At 41.6% G+C, this 18,878-nt stretch overlaps 1 protein-coding gene across 1 annotated transcript in view; it reads right to left on the reverse strand.

Annotated features, from left to right (window-relative positions):
• Positions 1-18,878, reverse strand: part of fam110b (family with sequence similarity 110 member B) — a 170,423-nt gene that overhangs the window by 104,319 nt on the left and 47,226 nt on the right. The gene's annotated exons all lie outside the window — the stretch shown is intronic.

The following is an 18,878-nucleotide window of genomic DNA, read 5'->3' on the forward strand; positions in this document are numbered from 1 at the left end:
TTCTCCCGTGCGCGTTCCTAAATTTATTTCCACTGTGGATGCAGGAAAAGATAAGGGAAACGGCTTTTTTAGACCTGCAAATGAGTTGAGAAATGCGGCAAAACGGCCTGATAGGAAACGAGTTTGTTTTTATTGTCTTGAGCCTGGCCACTTAATCTCAAATTGTAAGGTTTGGCAGCAAAAGGCAGGTGGTAAGCCAAAAGGGGTAGCGTTTACCTCTGTTCCTGAACGGCCAGGTTCGCAAGCAAATTCTTCGCCCTTCGAGTCGTTTTTAAAAACAAGTACAGTAGCACTTGTAGATGATTCTTCCGGTCCTAAATCTATTATAATGTTAAGGGATACAGGGTCCGCCCAGTCAATTATACTGGAAAGTACACTACCGTTTTCGCCGAAATCATACACTGGTAATAATGTACTCATTCGTGGTATTGAAATGGGATGTTCTTCAGTGCCATTGCACACTGTCCATTTGGAATCCGACCTTGTTTCTGGCCCTGTGAACATTGGTGTGCATTCCCACTTGCCTGTGGAGGGGGTGGACATGATTCTAGGTAATGATTTGGCTGGAACTAAAGTTTTCCCGTACCCAATCGTATCTGCAGTGCCCGTTTTAAGCGACCAGAATAACGAGCAGGCGCTGTTCCCTGCTCTTTTTCCGTCGTGCGCTGTAACTCGTGCCCAGAAAAGAAAGTTTGACGATGTCCTTGACCTTTCGAGTTCGTTCTTGGTTTCATCGCCGGCGAGCACGGAATGTAAGTTACTTGTGCAACCGCAACTATCCCAAAATGAGTGCTTAAGGGAAAGTGATTCTGCTTTAAAAGTAGGTAGAAAACAGTTAATTGCTGCTCAAAAATCTGACGCATCGTTGCGTGCATGTGTTGAAGCTGCTGCAGGCAGAACGCAAATGTCTGATGCACCGGTAGGTTATTGTTGGGACGACGGTGTGTTAATGCGCTGGTGGAAGCCGTCCGATTCTGACTGTGAAGGGGTTTATCAAATCGTTCTCCCTACCGGTTATCGAGCTCAAATAATGAAGCTAGCCCACGAGCATATTTGCTCAGGACATCTTGGTGTAACAAAAACGCACGGTCGTATTGCCAGGCATTTCTTTCGGCCAAGTATGAAATCTTCAGTATCTGCATTTGTTCGATCCTGTCGCATCTGTCAACTGGCGGGGAAACCTAATCAGTTAATTCCTCAAGCTCCGCTTCAGCCTATTCCTGTTATAGGAGAGCCTTTCGAAAGACTCATTCTTGACTGCGTAGGGCCCTTGCCTAAAGCTAAATCTGGTCATCTGTACATCCTCACAATAATGTGTACGGCTACGCGCTACCCAGAAGTCGTGCCCCTGCGCTCAATCACCACTAAAGCGGTAGTGAAAGAGTTGGTTAAATTCTGTTCTACGTTCGGATTACCTAAAGTAATTCAAACGGATCGGGGAACGAATTTCACCTCCAACTTGTTCGAACAGTTGATCAAAGAACTTCAAGTGCAGCATGAAATGTCAAGCGCCTATCATCCGGAGTCGCAAGGTGCGCTCGAGCGCTTCCATCAGACGCTTAAGTCAATGCTGCGCACCTACTGCATCGAAACTGGCAAAGACTGGGTAGATGGTTTGCCCCTCTTAATGTTGGCCGTACGAAGCACTGTGCAGGAGTCATTAGGGTTTAGTCCTGCCGAACTCGTGTTCGGTCACACTGTTCGTGGACCGTTGAACTTAATTCGCGAACAGTTTCTTTCTAAAGAGACTCCCCGGATGCCCATTCTGGAGTATGTAAGTACGTTTCGTGAGCATCTCCATAAAGCTTGGGAGGTAGCTAAGCAACATCTTTCTGATACTTAAACCAGGATGAAAACGAGGTATGACCGTAAGAGTGTTGCTCGTAGTTTTCAACCTGGGGATTCCGTGCTTGTGTTGTTGCCTGTGCCCAGCTCGCTTATGCATGCGCGGTTTGTTGGCCCGTACAAAATTGGAAAGAAACTGAGTGATACAAATTACACTGTTCTCACTCCCGATCGACGGCATAAAAGTAGGGTCTGCCACATAAATATGCTAAAAACCTTTGTTGACAGAACTAAACCTAGTGTGAATTCTAAAAATGACAGTGTGTCTGCCGTAAATGTAGTTGGTCTGGCTGTTGGTTATTTACCTGAGGCAGATGGTTTATTTGGCACAGATGCTCAAACTTCTTGTGGGAGGCTTGAAAATTCTGCTATTCTGTCCACACTGCCGTCTTATCTCTCCTATTTGCATGAAGAACAACGCAGTGATATTATAAAGCTGATCCACAGGTATCCCACACTGTTTAACGATGTTCCTTCTCAAACTAACGTGTTGGTGCATGACATTGATGTGAATCGAAGTCCGCCCATCAAACAGCATGCGTATAGAGTGAACCCGTACAAACGTCAGTTGATGAAAAATGAAGTTGGGTACTTGGTGCATAATGGTTTTGCTGTCGCCAGTCAAAGCCCATGGAGTTCACCTTGCATTTTAGTGCCCAAATCTGATGGTTCCCTTCGGTTTTGTACGGATTTTCGCAAGGTAAATAATGTAACCAAGGCAGACTCGTTTCCCCTCCCTAGAATTGAAGACTGTGTCGACCGAGTTGGTTCATCACGTTTTGTCACCAAGCTTGATCTTCTTAAAGGCTACTGGCAGGTGCCATTAACGCGGCGCGCCTCCGAGATCTCCGCTTTCGTCACGCCAGACTCATTTATGCAATATACTGTGATGGCCTTTGGTATGCGGAACGCACCTGCCACGTTCCAACGATTAATGCAGACGGTACTGTCGGAGATACAAGACTGTGAAGTTTATCTTGATGACGTAGTCGTTTATTCTATGTCGTGGGATGATTACTTATGCACCCTTAACTTAGTTTTAAAGAGCTTGGCTGATGCTCTATTAACCCTTAACCTTGGTAAATGTGAATTCGCTAAAGCGATGGTTACGTATTTGGGAAAGGTAGTGGGGCAAGGTCAAGTCAAGCCTGTGAATGCTAAGATTGAAGCTATCGCAGAGTTCCCTTCACCTACCAACAAACGTGAATTACGACGTTTTTTAGGAATGACCGGATATTACAGGGGGTTTTGTAGGAACTTTGCCACGGTGGTTGCACCCCTTACCGATCTCCTAAGCACTGCCCGCAAATTCACCTGGGATGAAAAATGTGAGTCCGCCTTTTGCTCTGCCAAAGACTTGCTGTGCAATGCTCCAATATTATCTGCTCCGAAATTCGATTTGCCCTTTACACTGCAGGTTGACGCTAGTGCTCGTGGTGCTGGTGCGGTGCTGATGCAGCCCGATGATGCTGATATTGAACATCCTGTGAGTTACTTTTCGAAAAAGTTCACCAAGTGTCAGCAAAATTATAGTACCATCGAAAAGGAGGCATTAGCCTTACTTCTAGCCCTCCAACATTTTGAAGTGTACCTAAGTTCTGGGAACCGAATTATAGTGTACACGGACCATAATCCTTTAACGTTTCTGTCGCGTATGTCAAACTCTAACCAACGTCTAATGAGATGGGCATTGATTCTTCAGGAATTCGACTTGGATATACGCTATAAAAAAGGTGCAGAAAACCTGGGAGCTGATGCGTTATCCAGGGCTTATGTTGGGGATAATTAATTGCATTTATATGTATGATAAATCCAATGTGTAATTTGATTTTATTACAAACCTGGTTTTGTAACTAAGGGTGGGGGTGTTACGTCCTTGGACGTAGTTTACTTATTAAATTGATTGAATGGATGTGTAAATGTGCGTGCCTTGGAGTGCGCAGTTTTTTTCTCTCTCTCTCTCTCTCTCTGTGTCTCTCTTGGTAGAGCCTGATTGGATCCAGCTGCAGGAAATTACGAGGCAAGCGAGAGTTTAAATGCTGGGAAGCAGAGCAGGACGCGAGGAGCTGTGTGTGTGCGCGTGTCTTGAATTGGTTTGCCCTCCGTCTCCTACTCCAGACAACCTGGGTGTGGTGTTAACGAATTTCGTTACTTCGTAACGAAAGTGTATCAAAATATACTAGTAATATTGCCAGTCCTTTGGGACGTTTAACTCATTTATTGTGGCTTACTTTTTATATTTAATAGCCTATCTGTAATTCTTTTTCTCCTGTTTAAATGGGAAGCTGTAGGAGGGGGATTGCCTTTTGAGTTTCGGTGACTTCTTATTTTCTCCTGGTTTTTGGCCAGTTAGGGAGACAGGAAAGGTCTCTGTATTTTTTTTTTCCTTTTATTTAGTAGGTAAGTCAACGCTGCCAAGGCTAGTTAGTTTCTCGTTCTGTTTATTTTTTTGGCCTTGATCCCTTTCCGACCCGATGCTTCCTACTGTATCTACTTACTGTAAACAGAAATAAATCTGTTACCTTTTTTGTGGGAAATCGCTGTTGTGATTATTGAATCTGGGACAGGAGAGGGGCCTAACTTGTATTCCTTTTAATTCTTTTTTTTTCGTTCTTGTCATCGGCCTTGCCAACCCTAGACTGGCCGGGACGTGACAGCAGAAAAGGAGAGAGCAAAGAGATGGAGAAATAACAGTTAGGTATGGTCACAGTCGAACAATGTAAAAAGTGAATGTATATTTAGTGCAGAGTGCAAGCAGAGACTCCGGCAGGACTAACTATGACAGCATAACTCAAAAGGGAGAGCCAGAAGGAAACACAAACATGAGGGCTTCCAGAGATGTAAGGCAACCAATCACCTCACCGTCAACAAACCTGAGTGATCAATGAGAGTGGGGAAGACAGCATCCAAACATACCAGTTCACCTAATACTCTACGTCCATGAGTCCCCCAGATCTGCTGCTTTACCTAAGGCTAATCTATTTATAAAAATGCTTGGCTAAATAAATAGGTTTTTAGCCTGGACTTAAACACTGAGACTGTGTCTGAGTCCCGAACACTATTTGGAAGACTATTCCATAACTTTGGGGCTTTGTAAGAAAAAGCTCTGCCCCCTGCTGTAGTTTTAATAATACGCGGTACTGACAAGCAGCCTGCATCCTTTGATAGAAGTAGGCGTGGCGGATTGTAAGACACTAGCAGTTCACTCAGATACTGCGGCGCGAGACCATTTAATGCTTTATATGTCAAGAGTAGTATTTTAAAATCGATGCGAAATTTCACAGGAAGCCAATGCAATGTAAATAAGATAGGGGTTATGTGCTCATATCTTCTGGTTCGAGTGAGGACTCTCGCTGCTGCATTCTGGACTAATTGAAGCTTGTTTAAGCACCTAGTTGAACAACCAGACAGTAAGGCGTTACAATAATCCAACCTAGACATGATAAAAGCATGAACTAGTTTTTCTGCATCGTTTTGTGACAATATATTTCTTATCTTGGCAATATTTCTGAGGTGAAAGAATGCTATCCTGGTAATATTATCAACATGTGCTTCAAATGAAAGGCTTGAATCACACCGAGGTCTTTTACTGTTGCATTTGATGGAACAGAAAGGCCATTTAAAATCACATTGTGATCAGAAAGCTTACTTCTAGCTGCTTGTGGTCCTATGACTAGAACTTCTGTCTTATCAGGATTAAGCAGAAGGAAATTAATTAAGATGTAGTCCACCTGAGTGCTTCTGCCTCCACTCTTATATGTCACATATAAGCATAATAAAAAAACATAGCATAGCATAATGAGGTGATTATAATATTGGTACCACTAGATCCAGAAAATATGATCATATAACACCTATACTATCATCCCTGCACTGGCTACCTGTTCAATTTAGAATTAATTACAAAATAGTACTACTTACATAAAAGGCTTTAAATGGTTTAGCTCCCACATACCTAACCAGTCTTTTGATACGCTATAATCCACCACGTCCCTTAAGATCACAAAACTCCGGACTTCTGGTAATTCCCAGAATTTAAAAATCTACAAAAGGGGGCAGGGCATTTTCATATTTGGCTCCAAAGCGTTGGAATAGCCTTCCAGACAGTGTTCGGGGAGCAGACACGGTTTCCCAATTCAAAAGTAGACTCAAGACGCATCTCTTTAATCTGGCATACGCGTAACTCATCCCATAACCTCATACTTCAGTACATCTATCCTGAATGGCAACTACAGTACGCTAATTCTCTCCATCTTTTCTGTATTTTTCTACCCATCCCGAGGCATCTGGAGATTGTGCCAGCTTTAGTAGACAAAGGCCAACCCTGCGAGGTTTCTAAGGCATCTTGAGAAGGACCAGCTCCAGCTAGATTCTGCTTTATGATGGCTGGAGCTACCATCCTGCTCCTGTGCTTCCAGTGATCCAGACCCCATCTGCCCTCTGCACCTACTGCTGAACTGAATCTACACAACTTCTGTTATATTGAACTTTCACCTGCGCAACACACATGATGTTATTTCTATCTGTTATCACCCAGATGAGGATGGGTTCCCTGTTGAGTCTGGTTCCTCTCAAGGTTTCTTCCTATTGCCATCTCAGGGAGTTTTTCCTTGCCACTGTCGCCGTCACCCTTGGCTTGCTCATCAGAGACATTTCATTCATCATTTATTCATTTCATTATTATCTAGACACATTTTTCTCACACATACACACTTCCAAATATTTTCTTTTCTTTTCTTTTCTAGAAAAAAAAAAAATCTTTAATTTTTTTTGTGAAGCTGCTTTGAGACAATGACCATTGTTAAAAGCGCTATATAAATAAAATTGAATTGAATTGAATTGAATTGAATTACTGTAACACCTCCGTAATAGTTCGTAATTGTCAGGATTGTGATTTCAATTTCTCTTCATGACAGTAATGTCATTACCGGTTTCATTATCATTTATGTCCTTACAAATTTGTTTCCATTGTTATTGGCTCGATGGGAGTTGAAAAATTTACCGAACTGGTAGAAACCTCAAGGACTTCAGAGCCGATTTTAAATCAGGAGATGATGGTAACTATGTGGGCTCAGTGGAATGAGAGCCTTAGATAGTTGGAGGTTCAATAGAACAGATGACGTTAAGTTCATATGGAGTCCAGTTTGTTATTGGAGGCTCAGGTAGACTGTAGGCAACTCCAGTCCTGAACTATCGAGTGACTGCAGTCACGAATCCTTAGAGAACAGCTGTCTACATCAGTCGAGGACAGGACCGTCTTCATGGTAAAGTGGAACCGTCCCCAGTCACCACACGCATCCCAGACAGACCACACGGGGCGTCCATGTGATGAGATCTCCAACCAGAAGAGGGACACCAGGACGAGGCAGACAGGTCCAGAGGACAGAGGGGGTCTGGATCACTGGTGGCTCAGGAGAGATCTAAGAGAGACAGGGAGACAGAGAGAGAGAGATAAAAAGAGACAAAAGCAGAGAGAGAAGAGGAGAGATCAGAAGAAAAACAGTTAGGTATGGTCACAGTCACATAATTTATACGGTAAAGGTAGATTTAGTGCAGAGTGCAAGCAGAGACTCCGGCAGGACTAACTATGACATCATAACTAAAAAAGAGGAGCCAGAAGGAAACACAGACATGAGCGGGAACTGAGATGTAAAGCGACTAATCACCTCACCGTCAACAAACCTGAGTGATGAATGAGAGTGAGGAAGACAGCATCCAAACATACCAGTTCACAAAAAATAAGCCAGATTTTTTTACCTAATATTTACAGCAATATTTATATTTTTATTTGGAATAATAGTAATTTAGTTTGACAGGATTTACGTTCTAATTTCCGAGCGGTCTGTTTTAAAGTGTGTGTGGTCATTATACCAGGGAGCGAGTTTCTTATCTCTAATCATTTTTCTTTTGACTGGATCTAAAGTATAACGGAATGTCGACTGATTCAGTCGCATGATTGAGTTCTGTAAAAAAAAGGGTAATTTATTTAGGAATAAATGGGGAATGAAAGGGTTAAAGGAGAGAGGATGAAAGAAAGGGAAGGAATGTGGTACACGTGCAGGTCGGGTGGGCAGTGCCACGCTGGCATGCGGGCACAGGCTGGTGAGCGGTGGGATGCTCGGGGGATGGCCGGCCCGGTGTTACGCCTGTCAATAAGGGGCGCCGCCCCCTTAAAGTTAGACAGAGAAGAGCGCTACTTTAACATGTAATTATTTAACATGAAAATAATTAATTTTAGTCATGAAATAAAGTCATTTAGTCACAATATTCCGCTGTATTTATTAATATAATATATTTACAATAAAAAAAATTTTTAAACTGTATTATGTTCATTTGTGTTTGTGTACGTGGGGCGCCGGACAAACGAGTGTCTATGTAGGCACCTAAATTGTACATTTTTGAAAAGCATGTGATTTAAGGCTGAGCTCTAATTGGATTTTTTCAAATCATCCTTGGGGCGGAGCACTGTGAGCCCTGAACCCTCCCACTTTTGTTCTTAACAAATCAATATATATGTTTTTTAAATATTTGGCTCATGGGACTATTCTCAACGAGTTTATTAACCGTCCGCGGATTGCTAGTTTTTTTTTTTTTTTTTTAATCCAATTTTCTCCCATAATTTAGTCGTAGCCAGTTCCTCCCCGTCACTAGGGGGCTTCCACATTAAGGCTACTACTACCACTCAGCCGGGAGGGCGAGCAAATATGGAGTTATTATATGCAAAACTATTATTAGTGTTGAAAATTGGTAATATTGGTAATATTTCTGGGTGGCTGGAACGAATTATCTGTATTTACATTATTTCCTATAAGACAATGTTTTTCACAATACAAAATTTCACTTTAAGAACTTGCCTCGGAACGGATTAAATACGTCTACTGAGGTTCCGATCTATCCATCCATCCATCCATCTATCTATCTATCTATCTATCTATCTATCTATCTATCTATCTATCTAGGTAGTTTATCAGGTGAATCCTTGCAGCAGATGATTCACACACCTCTCTCTGGCCCTCTGTAACACACACAGTTCACACACAGGATGAACATGTTTAGTGTAATCTAGACTAAAAACATACTGAAAGATTTCATTACACAATTTTGAACCTTAGTTAAAAAGGGGCGTGGTACAGAGATGGGGGTTCTACTAAAACTCACATCACCTTTACAGCTGTCAGTCATTTCAGATTCATGCGATGATTTGCTCATCTGGTCTGATAATCTTTATCCATCAAACTAATTAACTACCTAACCAGATAACTAACCACCTAACCAGATAACTAACCCCTCGCTCCACCTGCTGCTAAATCACCTGCAGTTTAAACGCTCTTGGTTTAAGAGTGAGTAAAGACTGAGTAAATCTACTAAAGCAGGTTCAGGAGTCAGAAGCAGATATACTTCCAGATGTGTCCACCGATTCCGAGGCGGGTTCTGATCTCCTTTGAGTGGCTCCTTCGAACCAGCCGTATATAAGCGCAGGTGCAGTCCTGGCTCTGTGCAGCAGGAGGCGCATCACCGCCACCAGATCTCTAATTAAACTCATTAATCTATCCAACTGCAGCTTTGTGTGTCTGTGCGCGTGTGTGCGTGCGCGTGTGTGTCTTTCCCTCTCTCTCTCTCTCTCTCTCTCAACTGTGACGACCAAATGGTCACGTGATACTTAGCATAAAGTTTATTCTTAGGGCTGATCTGATCTTTTATTATTTACAGTATGACATAAATATGTTTTTGCTATGAGAATGGATGGATCAAATGTCATGTTTAACATCTTTACATGCTCAGTTTAACACCTTACACAGTTCAATGATAAACTATATTTTACATTTTATTCTATATAAATCATTAATATGACACCATTTACACTAATACACTTTTAAGCTTTTCTCCTACACGTTTGTTTTTCATAATAATTATGAAATTAATAATAAATGATATCAAACTGCACAAAGCTCAGATGGAACGTCTCATAACTTTATCATATTTCACACTCACTCTGCATTTTATATATTTGCTCATTTTCACAATATTCATATTCACAATTTGGGGCCTGTTACAGAAGCTACAACAGAGTTACAATATCTTGTTACAACGGCACCTGAAGGTTTTTCCTGAAGTTGATGTGTTGAAAGCAGAAGTGTAAGGATTCTAGTGACTTTGAAACAGCTAGATTGAGACGTCCAAATGACCGGGTCAGACATACAAAGTGGTCAGGACATACAAAAGGTGATCTATGGAAGGAAAACCGGTGAACTGGCGACAGGGTGGCCAAGTCTCACTGGTGTACATGGGGAGTAAAGTTTGGCCCGCTACTGTAGATCAGACTGCTGAAAGGGTTAATGCTGGGTCATGATAGAAAAGAGTCAGAACACACATTGCATCACTGTTTCGGAGTCAAACTAGGGACCTTCTACCCTTACCCTAACCCTAACCTGCTCTCGCTACAACTCACAATGTCATTTGCAAACATCATTGTCCATGAAGACTCCTGTCTAACCTCATCTGTCATTCTGTCCATTACCATAGCAAACAAGAAGGGGCTCAAAGCCGATCCTTGATGCAGACCCACCTCCACCGTGAACTCTTCTGTCACACCTACAGCACATCTCACCACAGCTCTCATACATGTCCTGCACCACTCTAACATACTTCTCTGCCATTCCAGACTTCCTCATACAACACCACAGCTCCTCTCTCGGCACCCTGTCATACGCCTTCTCTAAATCTACAAAGACACAATGCAACTCTTTATTACCTTCTCTGTACTTCTCTGCCAGCATCCTCAAAGCAAATGTTGTACTCTTTCTAGGCATGAAATCATATTGCTGCTCACAAATGCTCATCTCTGCCCTTAACCTACTGTAGCTTCCACTACTCATTCCCAAAGCTTCATTGCATGGCTTATCAACTTTATGCCTCTGTAGTTGCCACAGCTCTGCACAACCCCCTTGTTCTTGAAGATCATCACTAATACACTTCTCCTCTATTCCTCTGGGATCCTTTCACTCTCCAAAATCTTGTTAAACATACTAGTCAGAAACTCTACTGCAACCTCTCCGAAGCACTTCCATACCTTCACAGGTATGTCCTTCCTTCTTCACAACAGTCACGTCGTCTACTCTTCGTTCTCTTTCATTTTCCTCATTAATCAACTCCTTAAAGTACTCCTTCCATCTTCCCATCACCCTCCTGGCATCTGTCAGTACATTTCCATCTCTATCTTTAATCACTCTAACCTGCTGCACATCCTTTCCATCTTTATCTCTCCACCTCTCCCTCCTTACTGTCCAGTCCAGGATACAAGTCCTCATATGCTCTTTGGTTGGCCTTTGCCACCTCTACCTTCACCTTACGCTGCATCTCCCTGTACTCCTGTCTACTCTCTTCAGTCCTCTTAGTGTACCACTTCTTCTTAGCTAAAATCTTTCCCTGTGTAACGCCCCTTTTCCCACTCTGGCAACCCGGGCGCTAGTTGGTAAATTATATTTAACTGTTTAACCTGGATTCCTATGATGTATTCTCATTCGTTGCTTAACTGGCTTTACCTTGTAAGCCTCAAACCCCAGTAATCACAAACAATGGACAGACAACCTTGAGTGTATGAATAAACAAATATATTGTTTATTTATTTACACAAAATAAGCACTTCAAATAAACACTTAACAAAACAAAATGAATAAAACAATTTCTTGTAAAGAAAACTAATACAAATATTTTAAAAAACAATTAACAACTTATACTATCCATACCAACTTAATTATCTTCTGCTGTAAAACTTGGTCTAATTCTAGAATTAAACAAAAACAGCAATGCAACACTTGTTGCTCTTAATACACCAATTCTTTTATGTATACCTCCGTATACTAACCGGTCACCTAGCTGTAAAAACAAACAAACTAAAATGCCGGCAGAAACTGGATCAAGGATGGCTCTGATAGGCTAACAGGGATATTAACACTGCATTGGTGACCAATCCTAATTCACTCCTATTGGAATTGAATCTAGGTTGTGCGACCTCATGGTCCTGCAGTACACTCCAAACTAACTACGCTGAGTTAATTTAACACCCAATTCTTTTATAAAATTAGATACATTATCAAGGTTTTACCCTGGGCTACACCCTCCCCCCTCTAACCGTCTGCATGTCCTCATGTGACATTGAAATAAGACAGAGTTCTGGAAAGTCCATATCTTAAATGAATCTTTAACACTCTATCTAAATGGTAATGCCTTTGTGTACAATGGTGATAGGTTGATCACTAGACTTTCCTAACTCGTCATAAGTCAGTCGAAGTACAGGCTTTACTGGGCTCTTAGTTCTAAGGCCTAGCTTAAGATCTTTAGTCCTGTCTGGAGTAACACTGGACTGGTTAGGGTTTCCAACCGGGCTTTCCAGAACCTCTTGTTCTATCTCAACTTCGGAATTGTCTAAGTCAGGTATGCTCTCCTGACCATCACTGTCCACCTGGCATCATTCCTACTCTGGAATTTGAACATTTGAATCTTTATCTCCAGGCCATTTTCCTGTTAGCAAGGCCTCAATTGTCTTCTTTAGGGTGTTATCCCTCCTTTGTGCTTCCACCAACTCTGTTCTCGACATCTGCTTTAATGAAAGTAGGTCCAACTGCATAGGGAAAGCATAAACATTTGCACACACTCATGAGAGGGGCCTAATTGATCCACATATCTATGGGGGAACTTGGCAGCTCTTGGTTACTGACCTTCTCACAAATGATTTTACAGCATTTTGGGATATCTCTTTCCACTGTTCTCTCCTGGATAACATGTCAGCATCAATGTTGTTCTTGCCTGAATGGTAAAGTCATACGTAGCTAAGGCAGCCAGTCAGCGGTGCCCAGTTGCATTTAGCTTGGCTGTGAGGGGATTATTGTCAGTGCGCACAGTGAATTTAGCTCCATACAGGTAGTCATGGAATTTTAAAGCCAGAAACTCAAGGTGATGTGTAGGTTGTTTTTTTTCTCAGCTGAACCGCAAAGATTTCAAATCAGTGGGCTGAGGCTAGTTGGCAACTGCTGCAATCTTCTCTGGGTCCATGACCATACCATCTGCAGAGACTATGTACCCTACATATTTTACCTGTGACTGGCAGAACTGACATTTATCTAGTGAAAGTTTTAGACCTGCTTCCTCGAGCCTGTCTGTTCATGCTCCTCCAATGACTTCCCAAAGACATGTAAGTAAACCAAAACCGCGAGAAGGTTTATGTCACCAACAGTCTTCTCCATCATCCTCTGAAAGGTTGCTGGAGCCCCGGTAATTCCTTGTGGCATTCTTTCAAACTGATAGAACCCCAATGGACAGATAAAAGCTGTTTTTCCTTTATCTAGGTCAGACATTGGAATCTGATAATAGTCACTTCTTAGGTCTAATACAGAGAACCACTGGCTACCTGACAAAAAGTCAAGCACATCGTCAATACAAGGGGTAGTATGTTAATCAGGCACGGTTCGATTATCCAAGCTTCGGTAGTCCACACACATCCGGTAGGTGTGTAGGTGAAGACTTACTTATGTCTTTACTGTGGGAACACTCAACCGTAGTAATTATATAACATTTTGTAATGGCAGATTTAGCAGTAAGCTCAGAGCTATTGAAGGAGCTCAGTGAGTGGTGGAGGGGGAATCCCTCAACAAAGCTTGCTAGTTCTGGTCCCCAAAGGTTTTGAAGGGGCAGAGATTGAAGCAACGCTTAAAACTGTCAAGGTTTTTGGACGGGTAAGAGTTAAAGAAGGGAGGTTTAGCACAAACCTTAACGAGAGAAAGTTTTGTGTAAAAGCAAGAAGCAGGTTGACTTGAAGAGGGTCACTTCAGAAGTGATGCATCCTATTACTAATGTGGCTTGGCCTGTTATTTTGGCTTTAGAATGTCCTAAAGTGGATGAAAAGCCCCCACCTCCATTGAAGCACTTGCTTGATGCTTCATCCTCAAATGCCTCAGCTAAGTCTATTATTAAGGCTGTGGATGACCTGTTGTCCAAAATAGAGAGACCATATCCTTCAGGAGAAACTGGTAGCCTGTCGTCTCTCTGGAGTTTTCTCCGGTACCATACCTACTTCTATAGGAGAGAAGGGCTTAGAACCATGGCTTGAGCAAGCACATCTAATGGTAGAAGAAAGTGGTTCTACCCTTGAGAGAAGCGTCGACGAATTATGGAAAGTTTAAGGGGGCAAGCTTTAGCTCTAGTAAAAGCAGTGTGAACAGCAGATGCTGATGTCTCACCTCTTAAGGTCTTAGAGGTAATTGAGAGCTCCTTTGGAACTGTTGAATCAGGTGAAGATCTTTACTTACATTTACATTTAAGCATTTAGGCAGACACTCTTATCCAGAGCGACTTACATTTTTATCTCATTACACATCTGAGCAGTTGAGGGTTAAGGGCCTTGCTCAAGGGCCCAACAGTGACAACTTGGTGGTTGTGGGGTTTGAACCTGGGATCTTTCGAACCGTAGTCCAATGCCTTAACCACTGAGCTACCCCTGGCCCCCACAGGCCCCCACAGGCCCCCTACTTTGAGTTAAGACTAATACTACGGTTGAGTGTTCCCACAGCAAAGACATAAGTACTAATTAAGTCTTCACCTACTGTCTAAATCACAGTACTAACTACAAATAATATTTAGCTTTTTAATACCAAATACCACAGCGGTGCCTCCAATTTCATGTAGCTCCCCTTTGCCCACTCTGGCAACCCGGGCGCTGGTTGTTAAATTATATTTAACTGTTTAACCTGGATTCCTATGTTGGATTCTCACCCGTTGCTTAACTGGCTTTACCTTGTGAACACTCTCAACCCCAGTAATCACAAACAATGGACAGACAACCTCGAGTGTATGAATAAACAAATATATTGTTCACTTATTTGTGCCGGCAGAAACTTAACTCGTTGCAGGCCTGTTTCACTGCACTGTGCTCACAGTCTCCACTGAAATGTTACCACAACGTTTTGAATACCTCCCAGTCGCTTGTTGCAACCTTGAACAGCAAACTCCCGTTTCCTTGGAAAAGTCCTAAACTCCGTGTTGTCAGCTGCTAAGTTTACCACATGATGTCCTCACGTCCCTCGTTGGCCAACCTAAGGAACCCTGAACATTCCCGGTAGAACGGGGTGCTATCTGTCAGCTCTGCTTTCAGATATAATCTCACAAATTGTCCCTGTCCTCAATCTCTGAAGCAACCACTTAAGTAGAGCATGACCGCATTAGCATGGCCTGCTAACACTCTAGCTACACACCGTCTTCTATCTGAACACGTGTGAATTAAAATGCTTAAAGTTTACAGCACTTTTTAGAGAACTCTGGAAACATAAATAACTTTAAGGAGACTTTCCAGATTTTTTGGAGGCTCACGGGCAGTGACGTCTCCTCTAGCTCCTTTCTTCTAACACACACACACCATTGCCATTTTTCTTTTATAGAAACTTCTCTCACCTGTTTTCATTCCGCGCCCTTCATCAGTAGTCCCCCTCAAGGATGCCTCTGATTGGCTAACAGGAATATTAACACTGCATTGGTGACCAATCCTATTTCACCCCTATTTGCATTGAAACTAGGTTGTGCGACCTCATGGTCCTGCAGTACACTCCAAACAAACTACGCTGAGTTAATTTAACACCCAATGCTTTTACAAAATATCAAGGTTTTACCCTGGGCTATACCTGTATACACTCCTGTACTTCCTCGTTTCACCACCAAGTCTCCTTGTCCACTTTCTCCTTCCGTGATGATACACCAAGTGTTCTCCTACCTGTCTCCCTAATCACCTTAGCTGTAGTTGTCCAGTCAACTGGAAGCACCTCCTGACAATCCAGAGTCTGTCTCAACTCCTCCCTGAAGACTACACAACATTCTTCCTATTTCAATTTCCACCACTTTGTCTTTGTTATGCTTTTGTCCCCTTCAGTTCTCGTCACATGGATGCCCCGTGTGTCTCTTTGAGTTGCGTCTGGTGTCTGGGGATGGTTTCACTCTACCATAAAGATGGTTCTGACCTCGACTGGTGTTGACAGCTGTTTCTCTGAGGACTTGACTTGGCTGCGGTTGCTCGATAGTTCAAGACTGCAACTGTCTCCAATAACTATCTGGACCCCATATTTACATCAATTAAACTGTTATACTGAACTTCCAGCCTCCTAACACACAGTATGAATGCAGATCAATTCCTGCTCTCTGTGTTACCCAGATGAGGATGGGTTCCCTGTTGAGTCTGGTTCCTCTAAAGGTTTCTTCCTATTACCATCTCAGGTAGTTTTTCCTTGCCACTGTCACTCTCGGCTTGTTCATCAGGGACGATCTGACCATTTTTATTCATACAAATTCACATTTCATACAAACTTAAATAATTCTTTTGATTGTGTAAAGCTGCTTTGCGCCAATGACAATTGTTAAAAGCGCTACACAAATAAAATTGAATTGAATTGAATTCACCTTCCTCACCACCAGGGTCATTTTACACACCACCATCCTGTGTTGTCTGGCTACACTTTCCCCTACCAATACTTTGCAGTCACTGATCTCCTTCAGATTACAATGTCGATACAAGATGTACAGTAGTCCACCTGAGTGCTTCTGCCTCTGTAGAGAAATATAATAATTGTAATAATACTGATAATAATAATAATAATAATAGTAATAATGATAATAATAGTAAATAATCTGTGTTCTGTGCCTATTCTCATATTTTCTCCATGTTCTGTTTCCAGGCCTCAGAAAAAACAGCATCATGTTTCCATCATTTACCTTTTACACATGAGAGGCTTACGGAGCATCATAAAACACTCCTAAGCTCTACAGCCCTGTACGGTGTGTGTAAAGTGTGTGGTTTATGTGAGCAGGTTTGACTCTAGGCCAAGTCTTACACACAAAACTTATTTATTTACCATCGATTTAATTCACTTCTTCACTATAGTTCAAGATATATCCACTGGGTGGCGCGTGATTACCAGAAATGCTGGTAACATGTCAAAACCAGACACTGCACTGAACCTCCACGATAAGACAATATAATGTATTTATATGATAATTAAAAGCACAACTTTCTGAGATTGACTGATTTTTTCCCCTAACATTCAACCTTAGATGTGTCTGAGCATAAATAACACTTCCCATCCCAGTCTCCGCTGTCCAAACTCTGTGTGCTTTGGCTCATCTTGGTTTTGAAGAGATTGCTGAAACTACTAACACTGGGCTAAGAAATATGAACAGGGTTATTAAACCCTGGATGGAGAGTGATGACCCGTCATGTTTAAGGAAGAAATGTGATTGGAAAAACTTCCTGAATGAGCATGATGTGAGATCACTTAAACACTTGAGTGACATCACATCGTAAAAACAAACAGTAGAACTTACGGATATGGTTAATACTGAAGGTAAGAGCATTTACACACACACAATCTAAAAAGAACTCAAAGGATTGGGACTAAAAAGCTGTGTAGACTAATTATCAGTTAGACTAATCAGAATAAAATAATGGAGGGATCATAAAGTCTAGACTCAGTAACGTTATGGGGCAATAAAATAAAGTCAGCTGACCACCTGAACGTACTGAATCACCAGATGATCACATCCATGGAGGGTTTCTTCTTCCCTTATGGCGTGGACATATTCCAAGATGACGATGCCCAGATTGATCAGGCTCAAATTGGGAAAGTGCGGTTCAGGGAGCATGAGACATCATTATCGCACCATCGGATCGGCGTCCAGACTTTAAACCCATTGAGAATCTTTGGGATGTGCTGGAGAAGACTTTACACAGCAAGAGATTGCATAAGCCTATCTAAACTATGCAAATGAAATATTAGAGTGTGTGACTTTTTGGGGTGGGTGGGGGATTGCACGCTATTGTTGGTACTGACAATGATCACTAAGGAACAGCTAGATACAGTAAATGAACCCTTTTTTATTTATCTTGTGCTAATTTAACAGAAAAATCATTTCAGTCATTTATTTATCTCTAGAAAACATATTGTCACAGGGTCAGGGTGGGTTCGGAGCCTAGAGAGACAGAGATGCTGAAGTGAGAGAGTATTTCTACATAGACATCAATTACTTTTTTTATTTAGGCTTTAAACTTAAAAATCCTGGAAAAAACCCTGAAGTTTACTTTAATGCAGGTGAAGAATATGTCTAAAATGTTATTCAGATGAAATGAGCCTGAATTTAATTGCTTAAGTTCAGTTCACTTAAACTTAGACACTAATTGATCTCTTTAATCCCTCACCAGACCTCCACAAGCCCCCGTAACCCTGGTGTCTTAGACTCCACACACACTCACTAATCTCCTGTATACACTTACAGATGATCTCACTGTGACCTGGGCTCCTGTTGATCCGCGGAGACACGCCGTGCTGACAGCTTCACCGCCTCATTACAGAGATCTGTCACCAAATACAGCCTCATCATCCCTAAAATCTTTATCTGCACTGTCTGTTTCGTCCTCACTGGTTAAATTTACTTCTGGTCATTTATGTTCTCTATAAACTTACAACAATTAATTTTATAATATTTTAAAGTGCAGTAACAGTAGAGTTATTACATGTAGTTACTAGTATTTATTTATTATTTAGTTAACAAAAAAGAGTCTAAACAGAACAGAACAGAAGAAGGCTGATATTTGCAGATCTCTGGTTATATTATTTTAAATATTACAAATTTGCAAAGAAAAAGTTTTAAAGAATTATTACAATTCTTCTATAACATTCAAATCACAAACCAAACATGGATGAAAGTGATCACACACACGTATACACAATTCTGAATTAGACATCAATAAAATTCAATTAGGCAAAATTACACATTAATTTCAGTGTTATAAATTGTTATATTTTTGTTGACTTTGATCTCAATCACCTTTCAATAGAGACTAGTTTTCTCATATTGGTGAATTTGCACTAATGCAGGACAGTATATACACAAATTTATTAACTATTAACTTCACTAAAACATGTTTTCGTTTTGTAGATTTACAGAAGGACTCGATAACAATAAATTATTATTATTATTATAACCTGAAAACTTTGGTG

The sequence above is a fragment of the Clarias gariepinus genome, chromosome 11, assembly GCF_024256425.1.
Source record: "Clarias gariepinus isolate MV-2021 ecotype Netherlands chromosome 11, CGAR_prim_01v2, whole genome shotgun sequence".
Lineage (NCBI taxonomy): Eukaryota > Metazoa > Chordata > Actinopteri > Siluriformes > Clariidae > Clarias > Clarias gariepinus.